This window comes from Oncorhynchus gorbuscha, linkage group LG16 (genome assembly GCF_021184085.1).
Source record: "Oncorhynchus gorbuscha isolate QuinsamMale2020 ecotype Even-year linkage group LG16, OgorEven_v1.0, whole genome shotgun sequence".
Classification (NCBI taxonomy): domain Eukaryota; kingdom Metazoa; phylum Chordata; class Actinopteri; order Salmoniformes; family Salmonidae; genus Oncorhynchus; species Oncorhynchus gorbuscha.
Window position 1 is genome coordinate 49,092,574 of NC_060188.1, and position 21,058 is coordinate 49,113,631.

The window sequence follows — 21,058 nt, forward strand, 5'->3', positions numbered from 1 at the left end:
ACAACCTCAGGAGGCTGAAGAAATTCGGCTTGTCACCTAAATCCCTCACAAACTTTTAGAGATGCACAATCGAGAGCATCCTGTCGGGTTGTATCACTGCCTGGTACAGCAACTGCACCTCCCTCAACCGCAAGGCTTTCCAGAGGGTGGTGCGGTCTGCACAACGCATCCCCGGGGGGCAAACTACCTGCCCTACAGGACACCGACAACACCCAATTACACAGGAAGAACAAAAAGATCATCAAGGACAACAACCACCCGAGCCACTGCCTGTTCACCCTGCTATCATCCAGAAGTCGAGGTTAGTACAGGTGCATCAAAGCTGCGACCGAGAGACTGAAAATCAGCTTCTATCTCAAGGCCAACAGACTGCTAAACAGCCATCACTAACAGAGGCTGCTGCCAACATACAGACCCAAATCACTGGCAACTTTAATAAATGGGTTTAATAAAAGGTATAATGTCACTTTAATAATGTTTACATATCCTACATTACTCATCTCATATGTATATCATCTTTGGGATAGGGGGCAGCATTTTCACTTTTGGATGAATAGCGTGCCCAGAGTGAACTGCCTCCTACTCAGTCCCAGATGCTAATATATGCATATTATTAGTATTGGTATTGTATAGAAAACACTGAATTTTCTAAAACTATTTGAATGATGTCTGTGAGTATAACAGAACTCAAATGACAGGCAGAAATCCGAGAAAAAATCCAAACAGGAAGTGGGAAATGTGAGGTTTGTAGTTTTTGAACTCACCCCTATCGAATACACAGTGGGATATGGGTTATTTTGCACTTCCTAAGGCTTTCACTAGATGTCAACCACATGAGAGCAACCTGCGTTCCATGGCTTTTCTACAGACAATGGAATTCTCCGGTTGGAACATTATTGAACTTTTATGATAACATCCTAAAGATTGATTCTATACTTAGTTTGACAAGTTTCTTCGACCTGTAATATAACTTTTTCAACTTTTCGCCCAGCTGGATCAGATCGCGCTTTTAGATTTGTTTACCAAACGCCCTAACAAAAGAAGCTATTGGACATAAATGGACATTATCGAACAAAACAAGCATTTATTGTGGAACTGCGATTCCTGGGAGTGCAATCTGATGAAGATCAAAAGGTAAGTGAATATTTACAATGCTATTTATGAATAATGTTGACTACCCAACATGGCAGATATTTCTCTGGCTGGTTTGGGCTCTGAGCGCTGTTCTCAGATTATGCTTTTCCCGTAAAGTTTTTAAAAAAATCTGACACAGAGGTTGCATTAAGGAGAAGTGTATCTAAAGTTCCATGCATAACACTTGAATTTTCATCAACATTTATAATGAGTATTTCTGTGAATTCATGTGGCCCTCTGCAATATCACTGCATGTTTTAGAACTACTGAACGTAACACGCCAATGTAAAATAAGATTTTTGGATATAAATATGAACTTTACTTTGTATTGTGTAACATGAAGTCCTATGAGTGTCATCTGATGAAGATAATCAAAGGTTAGTGATTAATTTTATGTCTATTTGTGCTTTTTGTGACTCCTCTCTTTGGCTGGAAAATTGGCTGTTTTTTTTAAAAGTACCTTTATTTAACTAGGCAAGTCAGTTAAGAACAAATTCTTATTTTCAATGACGGCCTAGGAACAGTCGTTTGTGGAGCTTTCGCTGTAAAGCGTTTTTTAAATCAGACACTGTGGCTGGATTAACGAGAATTTTATCTTGAAAATGGTACCTAATACTTTAATTTGATTCATGAGATTGTTGATTTGTATTTGGCGCTAGCAGAACGGGGTTCAAGTCCTAGACAGGATATACGGTAATCATTGCATCTTGCCTATGCTGCACGGCCATCGCTCATCCATATATTTATATGTACATATTCTTATTCCATCCATTTACAATTGTGTGTATAAGGTAGTTGTTGTGAATTAGATATCACTGCACTGTCGAAACTAGAAGCACCCACATTTCGCTATACTCGCATTAACATCTGCTAACCATGTGTATGTGACAAAAAACATTTGATTTGATGACACACACACACCCCTCTCTTCGTTCTAGGAGGCAGTTAACCACTAGGCTAAGACCATTGGGCAAGTAACCGAAAGGAAGGTCTTTGGTTTGAGTCCCCGAGCTGACTAAGTGAAAAATCTGTCGATGTACCCTTGAGCAAGGCACTTAACCCTAATTGCTCCTGTAAGTCACTCTGGATAAGAGTGTCTGGTTATTGACAAAAATGTATAATGTCCTGTTTGTAACCCAAGCAGCCAGGAGCCTATCCCCAGTCTAGAGGGTATACCAGGAACAAAAGGACCTCCCTCACATTAGAGAGATCTCTCCTAGTGTGTGTGTGTGGAATTGAATCAAAGCTGTAAACAGTACAGTGAAATGCTTACTTACAGGCTTTTCCTCAACAATGCAATAATACTAAGTCAGAAAAAAAATATGAGAATGTGTGTGCACACTTGACGTGTGAGAGAAAATGCCTTCCTCAAGGGATCCATGTGACCTTTCACATAGACCCTGTCACCCTTCCACTTACAGCATGGTTGTATTCATTAGTGAACACCGTAGCAAAAACATTTAGAAATGTAAAATGAAAACAAGCTTTTCTTATTGGAATAGTTCAGGTAGTCCCTTCCGGTTTTGGCCCATTTGCTTCCTTTTCGTTCTTATTGGATATGAATCAAAACTGGCAACATACGTAGATTGTGTTCATTAGGGCATTTAAGGTTTTAAAACGTTTTGCAACAGACAGCAAAAATGAGGTAGGCCCGTCCTGTTTCCATTTTGCCTAATGAACAATAACACAACCCTGGTTTCCTCATCAGCTGTGTGACCATTGATGTGAAAAGTTAAAAACACAGCATGTCCGATTTCAAGTTTTCATAACAATCGGTAATCGGCATTTTTGGACACCGATTACAATGCACTCCACATGGAGGCTGACCACCTATTACGTGAGTGCAGCAAGGAGCTAAGGTAAGTTGCTACCTAGCATTAAACTTAAAAACACCAATCTTAACATAAATCACTAGTTAACTCCACATGGTTGATGATATCGCTGGTTTATCTAGCTTGACCTGCGTGGCAAATAATCAATGCCGTGCCTGTTAATTTATCATCGAATCACAGCCTATTTCGCAAAACGGGTGATGATTTAACAAGCGCATTTGAAAGAGAAAAAATAAAAATCGTTGTTGCACCAATGTACCTCACCCATAAACATCAATGCCTTCCTTAAATTAAATACACAACTATATTTTTTAACCCTGCATATTAAGTTAAAATACATTTGTGTTAGTGTTAGAGGAAATTGTGTTTGAGATGATTAATTATGTATACATTATTGATTAGAACCATTTATTCTAATACTATTATGTTATGGTATGAAAAGTAAAAGTTATTGGTTAAGCTGTTACTGAAAATATAAGCAGAACGAATTAATTGTCTGTGTCTCTTGGAAGGTTAAAGGGAGAGAAATACTATGGCTTTTCATACCGATAAGAATGTTTTGGTTGGATTCCATTAGTGGAGAGAAGTATATCTTTTAGACAGGTTGGAATGTAGTTTTATGAGGGGAGTAAAACTATCTCTAGGACTGAATTCTACGCTATTGTAAGGATGGGAGAGGGTGTGAAACTGATGACGTCATTTTATGTTCTATTTCTTTAAAATGTACTGTTCTTTGTATTTTGGGTCAGTACTCTCTGGAATTAAACGCTCTTACCTGGCTTTTAAGACTGGTCTCGATCTACTTCATGCATAATTAATGAACTTACACATCATTAATGAATTAGAAACTAGTTCGAAATTGGTTTTGGCAATTAAAACATAAAGGAATTTAGAATTCCTCTATCAGTTAGCAGGCAATATTAACTAGGGAAATTGTGTCACTTCTCTTGTGTTCTGTGCAAGCAGGGTCTGGGTGTATGCAGCAGTTTGGGCTGCCTGGCTCATTGCGAACTGTGTAAAGACCATTTCTTCCTAACAAAGACCGTAATTAATTTGCCAGAATTTTACATAATTATGACATAAGATTGAAGGTTGTGCAATGTAACAGCAATACGCAATAAAATACGGAACGGGTTCCATATTTCACTGAAAGAATAAACGTTTTGTTTTCGAAATGATAAGTTTCCGGATTTGACCATATTAAATGACCTAAGGCTCGTATTTCTGTGTGTTTAGTATATTATAATTAAGTCTTTGATTTGATATTTGATAGAGGAGTCTGACTGAGCGGTGGTAGGCAGCAGCAGGCTCGTAAGCATTCATTCAAACAGCACTTTCCTGTGTTTGCCAGCAGCTCCTCGCAATGCTTGAAGCACAGCACTGTTTATGACATCAAGCCTATCAACTCCCGAGATTAGGCTGGCAATACTATAATGCCTATAAGAACATCCAACAGTCAAAGGTATATGAAATACAAATGTTATAGAGAGAAATAGTCCTATAATAAACTACAACCTAAAACTTCTTAACTAGGAATATTGAAGACTCATGTTAAAAGGAACCATCAGCTTTCGTATATTCTCATGTTCTGAGCAAGGAACTGAAACGTTAGCTTTTTTACATGGCACATATTGCACTTTTAATTTCTTCCCCAACACTGTGTTTGCATAATTTAAAACAAATTGAACAGGTTTCATTATTTATTTGAGACTAAATAGATTTTTATTTATGTATTAAGATAAAATAAGTACTCATTCAGTATTGTTGTAATTGTCATTATTACACATATACTTATAAAAAAAATACAAAATGTTTTAAAAACAAAAATCTGTATCGGCTTTTTTGGTCCTCCAATAATCGGTTTTGAAAAATCAGAAATCGGTCGACCTCGACACCAGAGGTCTTTTCACAGTCACCATGTACAGAACAGACTATGGGAGGTGCACAGTCCTACATCGAGCCATGACTACATGGAACTCTATTCCACATCAAGTAACTCATGCAAGCAGTACACTAAAATTTGATTTAAAAAACAGATACAAATACACCTTATGGAACAGAGGGGACTGTGAGCAGTCTTCAGGCGTGACGAGCAATTTCCAAATGCCTGAAGGTACCACGTTCATCTGTACAAACAATTGTACGCAAGTATAAACACCATGGGACCACGCAGTTGTCAAACCGCTCAGAAAGGAGACGCGTTCGGTCTCCTAGAGATGAACGTACTTTGCAAAAAGTGCAAATCAATCCCAGAACAACAGTAAAGGACCTTGTGAAGATGCAGGTACAAAAGTATCTATATACACAGTAAAACAAGTCCTATATCAACATAACCTGAAAGGCCGCTCAGCAAGGAAGAAACCACGGCTCCAAACCGCCATAAAAAAGCCAGACTATGGTTTGCTACTGCACATGGGGAAAAAGATCATACTTTTTGGAGAAATGTCTGATGAAACAAAAATAGAACTATTTGGCCAGAATGACCATCATTATTTTTGGAGAAAAAAGGGGGATGCTTGCAAGCCGAAGAACACCATCCCAACCATGAAGCATGGGGGTGGCAGCATCATGTTGTGGTGGTGCTTTGCTGCAGGAGGGGCTGTTGCACTTCACAAAATAGATGGCATCATGAGGTAGGAAAATGATGTGGATATATTGAAGCAACGTCTCAAGACATCAGTCAGGAAGTTAAAGCTTGGTCGCAAATGGGTCTTCCAAATGGACAGTGACCCCAAGCATACTTCCAAAGTTGTGGCAAAATGGCTTAAGGACAACAAAGTCAAGGTATTTGGAGTGGCCTCACAAAGCCCTGACCTCAATCCCACTGAAAATGTGTAGGTAGAACTGAAAAAGTGTGTGCGAGCAAGGAGGCCTACCAACCTGACTCAGTTACACCAGCTCTGTCAGGAGGAATGGGAAAAAAGTCACCCAGCTTATTGTGCGAAGCTTGTGGAAGGCTACCCAAAACGTTTGACCCAAGTTAAACAATTTAAAGGCAATGCTGCCAAATACACTCAATTAGTATGTAAACTTCTGACTCACTGGGAATGTGATGAAAGAAATAAAAGCTGAAACAAATCATTCTCTCTAGTATTATTCTGACATTTCACCTTCTTAAAATAAAATGGTGATCCTAACTGACCGACTTCAACTGTAAATATTTTTTTTTAATGAAAATATGTCAATCATTATTTGAATATGTTGGTAACCCGTTGTATAAAAGTGATAATGCCCTCGAAGCCGGTGTTTGGATGATATATTGGCACTGGCACGGTTTGCCGGCCCTCGACTTTGTCTCGGGCCAATATATCCTCAAAAACAGTCTTCTCGGGCATTATCACTTAAGTAGAGTAGGGTCCTGAGGCCACACACTTAATATGTTGTGAAATCTGTTGTAAATTGTAATGTTTAAAAAATGTAGAACTGCTTTAATTTTGCTGGATCCCAGGAAGAGTAGCTGCTGTTGCTGCTGCTATTGGGGATCTATAATAAATACAAACTAGATGAAAGCGATATGAAGGGGATAAAACACCATGTTGCTTTCACCTATCCGGTCCTTTCTGTTCAGTGGTCAAAATTATACATTGAAACAGAGATTTACATACAGAATTGAAAGAAAAAGAGAGGAAAAGAAAATAAGATAGTGAGGAATAGACAATCGGAAGCCAGATCAGTATTACAGTTTCTCAAATTGCATACAAGCATTTTTTGGAACAATGTTGTCAATTTTCAAAACAGTATTCACAAGACAGAACTCCACAGACCTTTTCCCAAAACAGTAAATGCATTTTTTTATTGTAAATTATTTTTCAAAACAGGCAAGTACATTCATCAAAACTATAAAATACTGTCAAAAGATTTTGTCACTGATTATTTGGACAAATCCGGATTTTGCAAGTACTCACATTTGGCCCATAGACTTGGCCGAAACTGACAGAGTTTGTTTAGAGGAGTAGACTTTGCTAGTCTTGTTACTACATTTTCTATCATCTCCGTCCAGAACTTAATCGAGCATCTGACACAAATACGCAAGATTTTAGTTCTGAGTGTCTGAGATTACAACCATACATACAACCACATTGAGTCAAGCCAACAAAACAGAAAGCAAGTCTTTGTATAAAAAAAAATCATTTAAAATCAAGAGATTTTCTTTGCAGTCACTAAATAATCACGATCAAAATTGGAAACACAATTATCAAAAAGTGCAATATTATGGGCGCCCTCTACTTTTTTGTATATGTCACAAGAAAATGTCATACAAATATTTTTTCCTGATAAAAAAATGCAAAAAAGAAAAAAGTCAGTCCTCCATTGCCTAGATCGTTCCCTATATTGTACATGGAGTGATTTAGAATTATGTCCACTAGTATTTGGGTAGTTGCCATATATCCAAAACAAAAGTTTAAAAAAATATTTATTCCATAAAGTTTTTTTTTTATACACAGTTGCAATAAACTGTCTAAACAAAATGTTGTGGCCACCTTCAATTAATAAAAAAAATCGAATTTAAATGAACCATTTCAGGCATTTAAGCCTTGATTTTGTCCTTTGGTGTGACAATTAATGCGATTATATAAAAAGGTTTAATGATTCTCAAATAGACAAAATTATTTTTACTCATTAGCTACTTCTGTTTTTAAAATCAGTAATTATATTCTGGAATTTAAGTTGTTTCATGAAGATCAAGTAATTTGACAAAAACTAGATAAAAAGCTATTTGTTTACTTGTGTATTATGATGATGTTACCTGCCTCATGCTTAACATTTGTTTTTGTATTTTGTTCAAGGCAACACTATTTAATGGCGTCACCCCATAGGATATTATGTCACACTGATGGACAATACACAAAAGGCAGTCAGAGTTTAAGGTTAAAACATAATTAATTACACTTTCAGAAGTTTCTGACCACTGTAAAATGCAACTTCTAAACATCAGCAATGGATCCTCATTAAAGGATTTAAAGCGTACTCATTCAAATTGAAGGGCCTCAAAAGAGTCCTGTATTGCTATTTTCCACCACTATCACCCAGAGTCAGCAGTGGGTCATTTGCGTGCCCGGTGCCTTCCTTGGATGTGGTAGCTCCCTCCCGGAATCGAACTCTGATTCCATTACCAGTGTTCACCATGGCTTGCACATAGAGTTGATAGGGCTGATATTGGAAGTAGACGTCAGCGCATCACCGGTCGAGGTTATAGTCACCAAATGCGCCTGTGGTGCCCGCAAGTACCTGCTGCAGTCATCCACATAACGTTGGAGCAATTAGAGGAACGATAACTAATTTAATGAGCCATTAACAGTTTCACTGTACCGGCCATGTGTAATAAGAATCGCGAGGCTTAATCTTCGAGACAAGACCGGCAGGATCACTCAGGTAGACCCCCACAACATTGAAGTGTACCTGGCTGTGCAACAAGGTAAAATGGCACAGTCCTCTAGTGATGGAAAAGACCCAGTGGGAGGCCCGACAGCCAAAGCCGTGGGAGCAGAGACACTAGATGACTGATAGGGGGCGCTGTGTTGAAGCCACTATGCCTGCATCTTGGCACTCCACCACTATAGAATTGCATTCATTATTTTCTACATTAGTCTTTGCCATGTTTATTCTATTATTAAAGACACCTTAATGCATACTTTTAAATTACATAATTTGAGCTAAGAAAACAAACATTTTACTTAAAGTATAACTAATATGTTACTGTCCCCACTACAACAACAAAATACTAAAATACATGTAATTTTTTCCTTTATACATTTAACTGAAATACTGTAGAATTCCAGTCATTACTATGGAGGACTGCTCCAAATGGAGTGTGCTAATATGGCTGACCAGTGGCTTCAAAGCCTCTCAATGGCCAAACCATAGCATCAGTAATCCAGGGTTTATATACATCATTGGTTCAGACCACGTGCTCCACTCATGTCTTCTGTACCTCCTCAATGCAAGAGAACCCTCCCCATGCAAAGATGCCCAAATGCTGGCTCATTGTTTAATCACATAATTCTGTCACACCATGTGGACATTGATTACATTTTGTCCCCAAAATCAATCAGAACTATTTGTAAATATATTGAATAGTTTTGGTGACTACTGTTTCTTGAAAAATGCTTATGTGTCATAAGAACAAGGGTGGGTGAAGGGAATTGTATTCATGTTTTCACTAATTAACTTTTGAATTTAAGTTCCACAACCTTACCTGGTACAGGCACACCACTGCTGTGGGATTATTTCAGATACTCAATAAAGGGTAGGGTTTCAGATGTTTTTGGGAAGATGGGCAGGGACTCTGCGGTCCTAGCTTGAGGGGGAAGCTGTTTCCACCATTGGGGTGCCAGGACAGAGAAGAGCTTTGACTGGGCTGAGAGGGAGCTGCTCTCCCATAGGGATGGGAGGGCCAAGAGACCTGAGGTGGCATTACGGAGTACTCGGGTTCGGAGTGTAGAGTTCGAGCATAGCCTGAAGGTAGAGGGGTAGTTCCTCTTGCTAAGTACCATGGTCTTATAGTGGACATGAGCTTCGACTGGAGGCCAGTGGAGTGTGCGGAGGAACATGGTGACATGGGAGAACATGGGAAGGCTGAACACCAGGCGGGCTGCGGCATTCAGGATACATTTCAGGGGTTTGATGGCACAAGCAAGGTGCCAAGCCAACAGCTAGTTGCAGTAGGCCAGACTGGAGATGTCAAGTGTCTGGATTAAGACCTGTGCCGCTTCCTGTGTGAGGTAGGGCCGTACTCTACGGATGTTGAAGAGCATGAACCTGCAGGAGCGAGTCACTGCTCTGATGTTTGGCTGTTGCCCGACGTCACACCAAGGTTCATTGCACTGTGTAGTTGTCAACCGTGATGGAGAGTATTTCCCTGATGCCAATTAAATTAATAGTTTTGCAAAAGGGTGTAAAGATATGCATTCCAGATACAAAGGCAAGAATTTGGGCAAATGTACTAATGCATTTTGATCATTGTTGTTCTACTGTTGATACTTTGGACCTCAGTTCCAAGAAAATGCTTATATGCAATTGAGAAAAATATAATAACCAAGAAACCGCTGCAGAGACAGAGAGATAGAGCAAAAGGAATGGACAGATAGAGGAGTGAAAAGATGGATGGGTTGTGTGTGTGTGTGTGTGTGTGTGTGTGTGTGTGTGTGTGTGTGGTGTGCGCACGCGCGCATGCGCTGGGGGAGTTTAAGAGTAATAAACAAATCAATAAGATAAACTATATAGAAAAATAGAGTGAAATACAAAAAGATGACTGACAAACAGAATAAAAAGACATGATCACATGACAGTGGAGCTGGAAAGGTGGAGGAAGAGAGGTGGACAGACAGATGAGATAAGGAAATGTTGAAAAAGACAGATTAGATGAGACGGGATGCTGGATTGATGCATGGACAAGGTGAGAAGAAAAGGTTGATGAACTGAAGGAGGGGTATATTAAAGAGAGAATATTTACAACTGGTTAGGGAAAGTTCAGGACAGCAGACAGAGGTGATAAATCAGACATATACACCCAGGTCCCAAAATATTGGCACCCTTGATAAAGATGAACAAAGAATGTACAATACAGTTGAAGTCGGAAATGTACATACACCTTAGCCAAATACATTTAAACTCAGTTTCACATTTCCTGACATTTAATCCTAGTAAAAAATCCCTGTCTTTGGTCAGTTAGGATCACCACTTTATTTTAAGAACGTGAAATGTCAGAATATTAGTAGAGAGAATGATTTGTTTCTTTCATCACATTCCCAGTGGGTCAGAAGTTTACATACACTCAAATAGTATTCTGTAAAATTAACTTTAAATTGTTTAACTTGGGTCAAACGTTTCGGGTAGCCTTCCACAAGCTTCCCACAATTTTCAATAGGATTGAGGTCAGGGCTTTGTGATGGCCAATCCAATACCTTGACTTTGTTGTCCATAAGCCATTTTGCCACAACTTTGGAACTATGCTAGGGATTAATTGTCCATTTGGAAGACCCATTTGCAACAAAGCTTTAACTTCCTGACCGATATCTTGAGATGTTGCTTCAATATATCCACATCATTTTCCTCCCTCATGATGCCATCTATTTTGTGAAGTGCACTAATCTCTCCAGCATCATTACCACCCCCACCACATGCTGCGGCCACCCACGTGCTTCACGGTTGGGTTGGTGTTCTTCGGCTTGCAAGCATCCCCCTTTTCCTCCAAACATAAAGATGGTCATTATGGCCAAATATAACTATTTTTGTTTCATCAGACATTTCTCCAAAAAAGTATAATCTTTTTCCCCATGTACAGTTGCAAACCGTAGTCTGGATTTTCTATGGTGGTTTTGGAGCAGTGGCTTCTTCCTTGCTGAGCGGCCTTTCAGGTTATGTCGATATAGAACTTGTTTTACTGTGGATATAGATACTTCTGTACCGGTTTCCTCTAGCATCTTAACAAGGTCCTTTGCTCTAGTTCTGAGATTGATTTGCACTTCGCACCAAAGTACATTCATCTATAGGAGACAGAACACGTCTCCTTCCTGAGCGGTATGATGGCTGAGTGGTCCCATGGTGTCAACTTGTATGTAAACTTCTGACCCACTGGAATTGTGATACAGTGAATTATATGTGAAATAATCTGTCTGTAAACAATTGTTGGAAAAATTACTTATGTCATGCACAAAGTAGATACCAAAACTATAGCTGGTTAACAAGTCAGTTAGGACAAGACATTTGTGGAGTGGTTGAAAAATGACTTTTAATGACTACAACCTAAGTGTATGTAAACTTCCAACTTCAACTGTATATATTACAAATACTGACCTGTATTGTATGCTCAAAAAAGGGAAATATTTTTTACTAAATAAAATTGTTCAGAGATTTTCACAAGACACTGAGCCTTTTTCTCCAATGTTTTATGAGCTTGGAAACACAGAGTGATCTTAGACTATTCCTTCATACAGAATCTTTCCAGATCCTTGAAATCCTTCCTCTGCGCCAATGGACTGCCCTCTTCAAATTTCAATAGTTGACATTAAGAATGACTCCAGGACCAGTAGAAGCAAAATAGCACCAGAACACCAAAGATCCATGACCAAATACATTTTTATGGGGTTCTTTTCTGCATATGCATCTTTCTTTCGACACAAAACCCACCACTGATGTGCGTGGCCAAAGAGCTCTATTTTCATGTCACCTGACCATAGAACCGGTTCCAATCGAAGTGCCAATGCCGTTTAGCAGATTCCAGGCATTTACATTTGTTTAGATGACATGTACTACCTGGCCAAAAGTTTTGAGAATGGAAATTAATATTTGCGTCACAACGTTTGCTGCTTCAGTGTATTTCGATATTTTTTCCAGATGTTACTATGGAATACTGAAGTATAATTACAAGCATTTCGTAAGTGTCAAAGGCTTTTATTGACAATTACATGAAGTTGATGCAAAGAGTCTATATTTGCAGTGTTGACCCTTCTTTTTCAAGACCTCTGCAATCCGCCCTGGCATGCTGTCAATTAATTTCTGGGCCACATCCTGACTGATGTCAGCCCATTCTTGCATAATCAATGCTTGGAGTTTATCAGAATTTGTGGATTTCTGTTTGTCCATCCGCCTCTTGAGGATTGACCACAAGTTCTAAATGGGATTACGGTCTGGGAAGTTTCCTGGCCATGGACTAAAAATATCGATGTTTTGTTCCCCAAGCAACTTCGATATCACTTTTGCCATATGGCAAGGTGTGCCATCATGCTGGAAAATGCATTGTTCGTCACCAAACTGTTCCTGGACGGTTGGAAAGAAATTGCTCTTGGAGGATGTGTTGGTACCACTTAATTCATGGCTGTGTTCTTAGGAAAAAATTGTGAGTTAGCCCACTCCCTTGGCTGAGAATCAACCCCACACATGAATGGTCTCAGGATGCTTTAGTGTTGGCATGACACGACACAGGTCTGATGGTAGCGCTCACACGTTCTTCTCCGGACAAACTTTTCTCCGGATGCCCCAAACAATCTGAAAGGAGATTCAGAGAAAATGACTTTACCCCAGTCCTCAGCAGGCCAATCCCTGTACCGTTTGCAGAATATCAGTCTATCCCTGATGTTTTTCCTGGAGAAAAGTGGCTTCTTTGCTGCCCTTCTTGACACCAGGCCATCCTCCAAAAGTCTTTGCCTCACTGTGCGTGCAGATGCACTCACACCTGCCTTTTGCCATTCCTGAGCAAGCTCTGTATTGGTGGTGCCCCAATCCCGAAGCTGAACTAACTTTAGGAAACGGTCTTGGCGCTTGCTGGACTTTCTTGGGTACCCTGAAGCCTACTTCACAACAATTGAACCACTCTCAAAGTTCTTGATGCTCCGATAAATGATTTAGGTGCAATCTTACTGGCAGCAATATCCTTGCCTGTGAAGCCCTTTTTGTGCAATGAATGACGGCACGTTTCCTTGCAGGTAACCATGATTGACAGAGGAAGAACAATGATTCCAACTACCACCCTCCTTTTGAAGCTTCCAGTCTGTTATTCGAACTCAGTCAGCATGACAGAGTGATCTCCAGCCTTGTCCTCATCAACACTCGCACCTGTGTTAAGAGAATCACTGACATTATGTCCGCTGGTCCATTTGTGGCAGGGCTGAAATGCAGTGGACATTTTTTGGGGGGAGGATTCAGTTAATTTGCATGGCAAAGAGGGGCTTTGAAATTAATTGGAATTAATCTGATCACTCTTCATAACATTCTGGAGTATATGAAAATTGCCATCATACAAACTGAGGCAGCAGACTGAATTTATATTTGCGTCATTCTCAAAACAGTCACGACTGTAAATAGAGATCTTTAGCCACGCACATCAGTGGTGGGTTTGGCATTGAAAGAAAGATACATGCAACCTACCAAGTTAATGTAATATACAGGGAATTCAGAAAGTATTCAGACCCCTTGACTTTTTCCACATTTTGTTACAATACGGCCTTATTCTAAAATTTCTTAAATAAATAAAAATCCTCATCTATACACAATACCCCATAATAACAAAGCGAAAACAGGTTTGGAAATTTTTGCAAATGTATTACAAAAAACAGAAATATCTCATTTACATAGGTATTCAGACCTTTCGCAATAATACTCAAAATTGAGCTCCATTGCATCCTGTTTCCATTGATCATCCTTGAGATGTTTCTACAACTTGATTGGAGTCCACCTGTGGTAAATTCAATTGATTGGTCAAGCTTTGGAAAGGCACACACCTGTCTATATAAAAGGTCCAGCAGTTGACAGTGCATGTCAGAACGAAAACTAAGCCATGATGTCGAAGGAATTGTACTTAGAGCTCCGAGAGAAGATTGGGTCGAGGCACAGATCTGGGGACAGGTACCAAAAAATGTCTGCATCAATGACGGTCCCCAAGAACACAGTGGCCTCCATCATTCTTAAAAGGATGAAGTTTGGAACCACCAAGACTCGTCCTAGAGCTGGCCGCCCGGCCAAACTGAGCAATCGGGGGAGAAACCTATGGTCACTCTCACAGAGCTCCAGAGTTCCTCTGTGGAAATGGGAAAAGCTTCCAGAAGGACAACCATCTCTGCAGCTTTCCACTAGTCAGGCATTTATGGTAGAGTGGCCAGACGGAAGCCACTCCTCAGTAAAAGGAGCATGAAAGCCTGCTTGGAGTTTGCCAAAAGGCACCTAAAGACTCTCAGACCATGAGAAACAAAATGCCTGAATACCAAGCGTCACGTCTAGAGAAAACCTGGCACCATCCCTACGGTGAAGAATGGGGGTGGCAGCATCATGATGTGAGGATGTTTTCAGCGGCAGGGACGGGGAGCCTAGTCAGGATTGAGGGAAAGATGAACAGAGTATAGAGGTATCCTTGATGAAAACCTGCTCCAGAGCACTCAGGAAATCAGACTGAGGCGAAGGTTCACCTTCCAACAGAACAACAACCCTAAGCACACAGCCAAGACAATGCAGGAGTGGATTCGGGACAATTCTCCGAATGTCCTTGAGTGGCCCAGACAGAGCCCGGACTTGAACCCGAATGAACATTTCTGGAGAGACTTGAAAATAGCTGTGCAGCGACACTCCCCATCCAACCTGACAGAGCTTGGGAGGATTTGCAGAGAAGGGGGAGAAACTCCGCAAATACAGGTGTTTGTAGCGTCATACCCAAGAAAACTGAAGGCTGTAATCGCTGCAAAAGGTTCTTCAACAACGTACTGAGTAAAGGGTCTGAACACTTATGCAAATGTTATATTTCAGTTTTAAAAAATGTATATACATTTGCAAAAATGTCTAAAAACCTGGTTTTGGTTTGTCATTATGGGGTATTGTGTGTAGATTGATGAGAATTATTCTTTTTTCAATCCAATTTAGATTAAGGCTGTAAGTTAACAAAGTATTGAAAAAGTCAAGGTCTGAATATTTCCGAATGCACTGTAGCTCAGAATGTATAATTTATTTTATACAGTCTTATTTGTTCATCTTTATCAAGGTTGCCAATCATTTTGGACCTGACTGTATACTACATTGGCCATATACTACACATATGGGCTATACAATACGTTGATCATATTTCACAAATATATTGGCCATATACAAATACTGTATTTGCCATATTCTACAAATATATTGGTTATATGTTGCACATATACAGTGTACTACACATGCATATTATATAATGCACATATATTACCTAGCTTGAAACATACAATGATTCCCAGGTACAGCACTGCAGGGCTCCAAGCTGCTACCCACTCACTGCAGTAATGCCGGCACCTACCTCAGCCTTCCCTAAATAAACTGGTGGGTTCTTGCTGAGAAAAACAGGCTGCTCTGCTACACACAAAAAACATCAAGACTGTGGGCTCAGAGGATTCATATGACAGCAGAGAGCCAGTGAATGGATGTTCATGTATGTTTTGTCCATGTACAGGATTATACTTCACTGTATAACACAGGGCCTATACTCTGTCCCTGAGTATCAGTTAGAGAGATATAGAGGAAGGATCAGATACTTACGTTTTCACTCAAAACACATGTATGTAGGGTGTCTGGTCAAAAATGCATATATTGACCAATCAGTCCGAAGCAAATTTTTTGTTTTATATATATATATATATATATATATATATATATATACACATACATACATACATACATACATACTTTCGCAAGGCACTGTATTCGGCCCACTTGAACTTTGCGACCTTTTGCCACATTTCAGGCTTCAAACATAAATATATAAAACTGTATTTTTTTGTGAAGAATCAACAACAGGTGGGACACAATCATGAAGTGGAACGACATTTATTGGATATTTCAAACTTTTTTAACAACTCAAAAACTGAAAAATTGGGCGTGCAAAATTATTCAGCCCCCTTAAGTTAATACTTTGTAGCGCCACCTTTTGCTGCGATTACAGCTGTAAGTCGCATGGGGTATGTCTATCAGTTTTGCACATCGAGAGACTGACATTTTTTCCCATTCCTCCTTGCAAAGCAGCTCGAGCTCAGTGAGGTTGGATGGAGAGCATTTGTGAACAGCAGTTTTCAGTTCTTTCCACAGATTCTCGATTGGATTCAGGTCTGGACTTTGACTTGGCCATTCTAACACCAGGATATGTTTATTTTTGAACCATTCCATTGTAGATTTTGCTTTATGTTTTGGATCATTGTCTTGTTGGAAGACAAATCTCCGTCCCAGTCTCAGGTCCTTTGCAGACTCCATCAGGTTTTCTTCCAGAATGGTCCTGTATTTGGCTCCATCCATCTTCCCATCAATTTTAACCATCTTCCCTGTCCCTGCTGAAGAAAAGCAGGCCCAAACCATGATGCTGCCACCACCATGTTTGACAGTGGGGATGGTGTGTTCAGGGTGATGAGCTGTGTTGCTTTTACGCCAAACATAACGTTTTGCATTGTTGCCAAAAAGTTCAATTTTGGTTTCATCTGACCAGAGCACCTTCTTCCACATGTTTGGTGTGTCTCCCAGGTGGCTTGTGGCAAATTTTAAACAACACTTTTTATGGATATCTTTAAGAAATGGCTTTCTTCTTGCCACTCTTCCATAAAGGCCAGATTTCTGCAATATACGACTGATTGTTGTCCTATGGACAGTCTCCCACCTCAGCTGTAGGTCTCTGCAGTTCGTCCAGTGATCATAGGCCTCTTGGCTACATCTCTGATCAGTCTTCTCCTTGTATGAGCTGAAAGTTTAGAGGGACTGCCAGGTCTTGGTAGATTTGCAGTGGTCTGATACTCCTTCTATTTCAATATTATCGCTTGCACAGTGCTCCTTGGGATGTTTAAAGCTTGGGAAATCTTTTTGTATCCAAATCCGGCTATAAACTTCTTCACAACAGTATCTCGGACCTGCCTGGTGTGTTCCTTGTTCTTCATGATGCTCTCTGCGCTTTTAACGGACCTCTGAGACTATCACAGTGCAGGTGCATTTATACGGAGACTTGATTACACACAGGTGGATTGTATTTATCATCATTAGTCATTTAGGTCAACATTGGATCATTCAGAGATCCTCACTGAACTTCTGGAGAGAGTCTGCTGCACTGAAAGTAAAGGGGCTGAATAATTTTGCACGCCCAATTTTTCAGTTTTTGATTTGTTAAAAAAGTTTGAAATATCCAAAAAATACAGTTTTATATCTTTATGTTTGAAGCCTGAAATGTGGCAAAAGGTCGCAAAGTTTAAGTGGGCCGAATACTTTCGCAAGGCACTATACACACACACACACATATACACATATAGTATCGGTCAAAAGTTTGGACAGACCCACTCATTCCAGGGTTTTACTTTATTTTTACATTGTAGAATAATAGTGAAGACATCAAAACTATTAAATAACACATATGGAATCATGTAGTTACAAAAAAAAAAGTGTTAAACAAATGATTCAAGTAGCCAACCTTTGTCTTGATGACAGCGTTGCACATTCTTGGCATTCTCTCAACCAACTTGCACAATTGGTGGCTGACTAAATACTTTTTTGCCCCACTGTATGTCGATATAGAACTTGTTTTACTGTGGATATAGATACTTTTGTACCTGTTTCCTCCAGCATCTTCACAAGGTCCTTTGCTGTTGTTCAGGGATTGATTTGCAATTTTTGCACCAAAGTACGTTCATCTCTAGGAGACAGAACACGTCTCCTTCCTGAGCAGTATGACAGCTGCGTGGTCCCATCGTGTTTATACTTGTGGTCTATTGTTTGCACAGGTGAACGTGGTACCATCAGGCATTTGGAAATTGTTCCCAGGGATGAACTAGACTTGTGGAGGTCTACAATTTGTTTTCTGAAGTTTGGGCTGATTTCTTTGGATTTTCCCATGATGTCAAGCAAAGAGGCACTGAGTTTGAAGGTAGGCCTTGAAATACATCCACAGGTACACCTCCAATTGACTCAAATGATGTCAATTAGCCTATCAGAAGCTTCTAAAACCATAACATCCTTTTCTGGAATTTTCCAAGCTGTTTAAAGGCACAGTCAACTTAGTGTATGTAAACTTCTGACCCACTGGAATTGTGATACAGTGAATTATAAGTGAAATAATCTGTCTGTAAACAATTGTAGGAAGAATTACTTGTGTCATGCACAAAGTAGATGTCCTAACCGACTTGCCAAATCTATAGTTTGTTAACAAGAAATTTGTGGCGTGGTTGAAAAACGAGTTTTTATGACTCCAACCTAAGTGTATGTGAACTTCTGACATCAACTGTATTTATTAGACTTTTTTAAATGGCTTGGAGGCCATGTGTGTAAGCAAAGAGATGCTAAATGTGTTTATGTTAAATGGTCAATTACCGTGAGACCGACTGTTATTTACTTGGCAATCACCAGCCGGCAAAATGTTGTGACCGCCACAGCCCTAATCCTACGGGCATGTTACAGAGTCATTGTAGACTCGAACACACACCCTTTTGGCAGCCTCCTCGACAGGGTTCAGAGGTACAACATTCCAAAAGAACAACTCCGACATTCCATCATTCCACAGGAGGAGGCCTACGGAACAGCAGCGGAGAATTCTGTACACACATTCCAGCAGATCTCCCCCATAGAAAATAACCCTGTGTCTGTCAGCTCCTCAGCTCTGCATCAAAACACAGCACAAACGAAGGGAGGGGCTCAAATGAACATGTGGAGGTTAGGTGAAGAGAGGAAGACAGGAAAGGAGTGAACCCATGACGTCAGCGGTAGAGAGGGGTGAGGTTTTTTTACAGCAAAACAGAACAGTTACAGGAACTGCAGAGCTGTGGAGAGAGATTGCCGATGCATCCGAAATGGCACCCTATTTCCTACATAGTGCACTAGTTTTAACTAGAGCCCGCATAGAACCCGCCAAGGAATCGCAATTTCTCTCTCTCCTCAATTTTGAGAATAGAAACCATCTCAAGATGGCTCTCCTCCCGGAGAAAATTATTCCTCAGCCAGCAGTCAGCCAAGAGACTTCTCTATTCACTGTGAGCCTGCATGCCTCATAACTTTGAGGTGTGTATGCACACTGAGTATACCAAATATTAGGAAAATATTCCCAATGCTGAGTTGCACCCCCCCATTGGGGCATGGACTCAACCTACAGGGATGCTGACCCATGTCTCCAATGCTTCCCACAGTCAAGTTGGCTCCTTTGAGTCAATTTTCTTTTTCTCCCCAATTTCGTGGTATCCAATTGTTTTAGTAGCTACTATCTTGTCTCATCGCTACAACTCCCGTACGGGCTCAGGAGAGACGAAGGTTGAAAGTCATGCGTCCTTCGATGCACAACCCCACCAAGCCGCACTGCTTCTTAACACAGCGCGCATCCTACCCGGAAGCCAACCGCACCAATGTGTCGGAGGAAACATTGGTGCGCCCTGCCCGCCACAAGAGTCGCTGGTGCGCGATGAGACAAGGATATCCCTACCGGCCCTCCTTAACCCGGACGACGCTAGGCCAATTGTGTGTCGCCCCTAGGACCTCCCGGTCGCGGCCGGTTACGACAGAGTCTGGGCGCGAACCCAGAGTCTCTGGTGGCACAGCTGGCGCTGCAGTACAGTGCCCTTAACCACTGTGCCACCCGGGAGGCCAGTGGTGGATTATTCTTGATACACACAGGAAATGGTTGAGCGTGAAAAATCAAGCTGCGTTGTATTTCTTGACATAAACCAGTGCACCTACTACCATACTCCGTTCAAATGCACTTAAAATGCTTATGTCTTACCCATTCACCTTCTGAATGGCACACATACACAATCCACATTGCAAGGCTTAAAAATCCTTCTTTAACTCGTCTCCTCCCTTTCATCAACACAGATTGGAGTAGATTTAAAAAGTGACAGCAATAAGGGATCAGTGTTAGCAGTTGATGTTACTCTTCAATAACACAGACGCCAAAGCAAATCAGGGTGAGAAACATAGGAAATATTCTTACAATAGCTTGCACCTGGATTCACCTGGTCAATCTATGTAAAGGAAAGAGCAGGTGTTTTTAATGTTTTGTATAGTCAGTGAATGTGTGAGAGTGTGTGCACTTTGTGTGTGTTAGAGAGAGAAAGAACTTGTGTGTGTGTGTGTGAGAGTTGCAAATGCAAGTGTTTTTGCCTGCTGTGTGTTTGGGTTGTGCGTGTTCGACAGTATGCGTGTGAGGAGACTTGTTTCAGCGGCCCAGGGCTACCTAAGGTGAGAGAGAGTTCAGATTCCCTCTGACACATCTGTCCCAGAGGACCGAGCAACAAGCCAATCAGGTTCCTACTGCCGGGTCCAATCCTCCTACTGACCTGACCCCTCCCCTTCACTCTGCGATTGAATTTCCCCTAAGTACAGATTAATGATCCCTTCTTCCAATCTTAACTATTAGCGGATAAAACTTCAAAGCAACTTTACAGCACTACAAACAGCCTGGCTACTGGCCAACAACACATTAATTACAATATACTATGTACGTATCCAGATAAAACAGTCGTTTCTGCAAGTCCTTTAACAGGACATGGTGGAACAGGGTAGGCCTTAGTCATTTTACATTTGACATTTTAGTCATTTAGCAGATGCTCTTATCCAGAGTGACTTACAGTAGTGAGTGCATACATTTTTTGTATTGGTCCCCCATGGGAATCGAACCCACAACC

At 40.6% G+C, this 21,058-nt stretch overlaps 1 protein-coding gene across 2 annotated transcripts in view; it reads right to left on the bottom strand.

Moving 5' to 3' along the window:
• Positions 1–21,058, bottom strand: part of LOC123998903 (protein FAM168A-like) — a 67,452-nt gene that overhangs the window by 43,104 nt on the left and 3,290 nt on the right. The gene's annotated exons all lie outside the window — the stretch shown is intronic.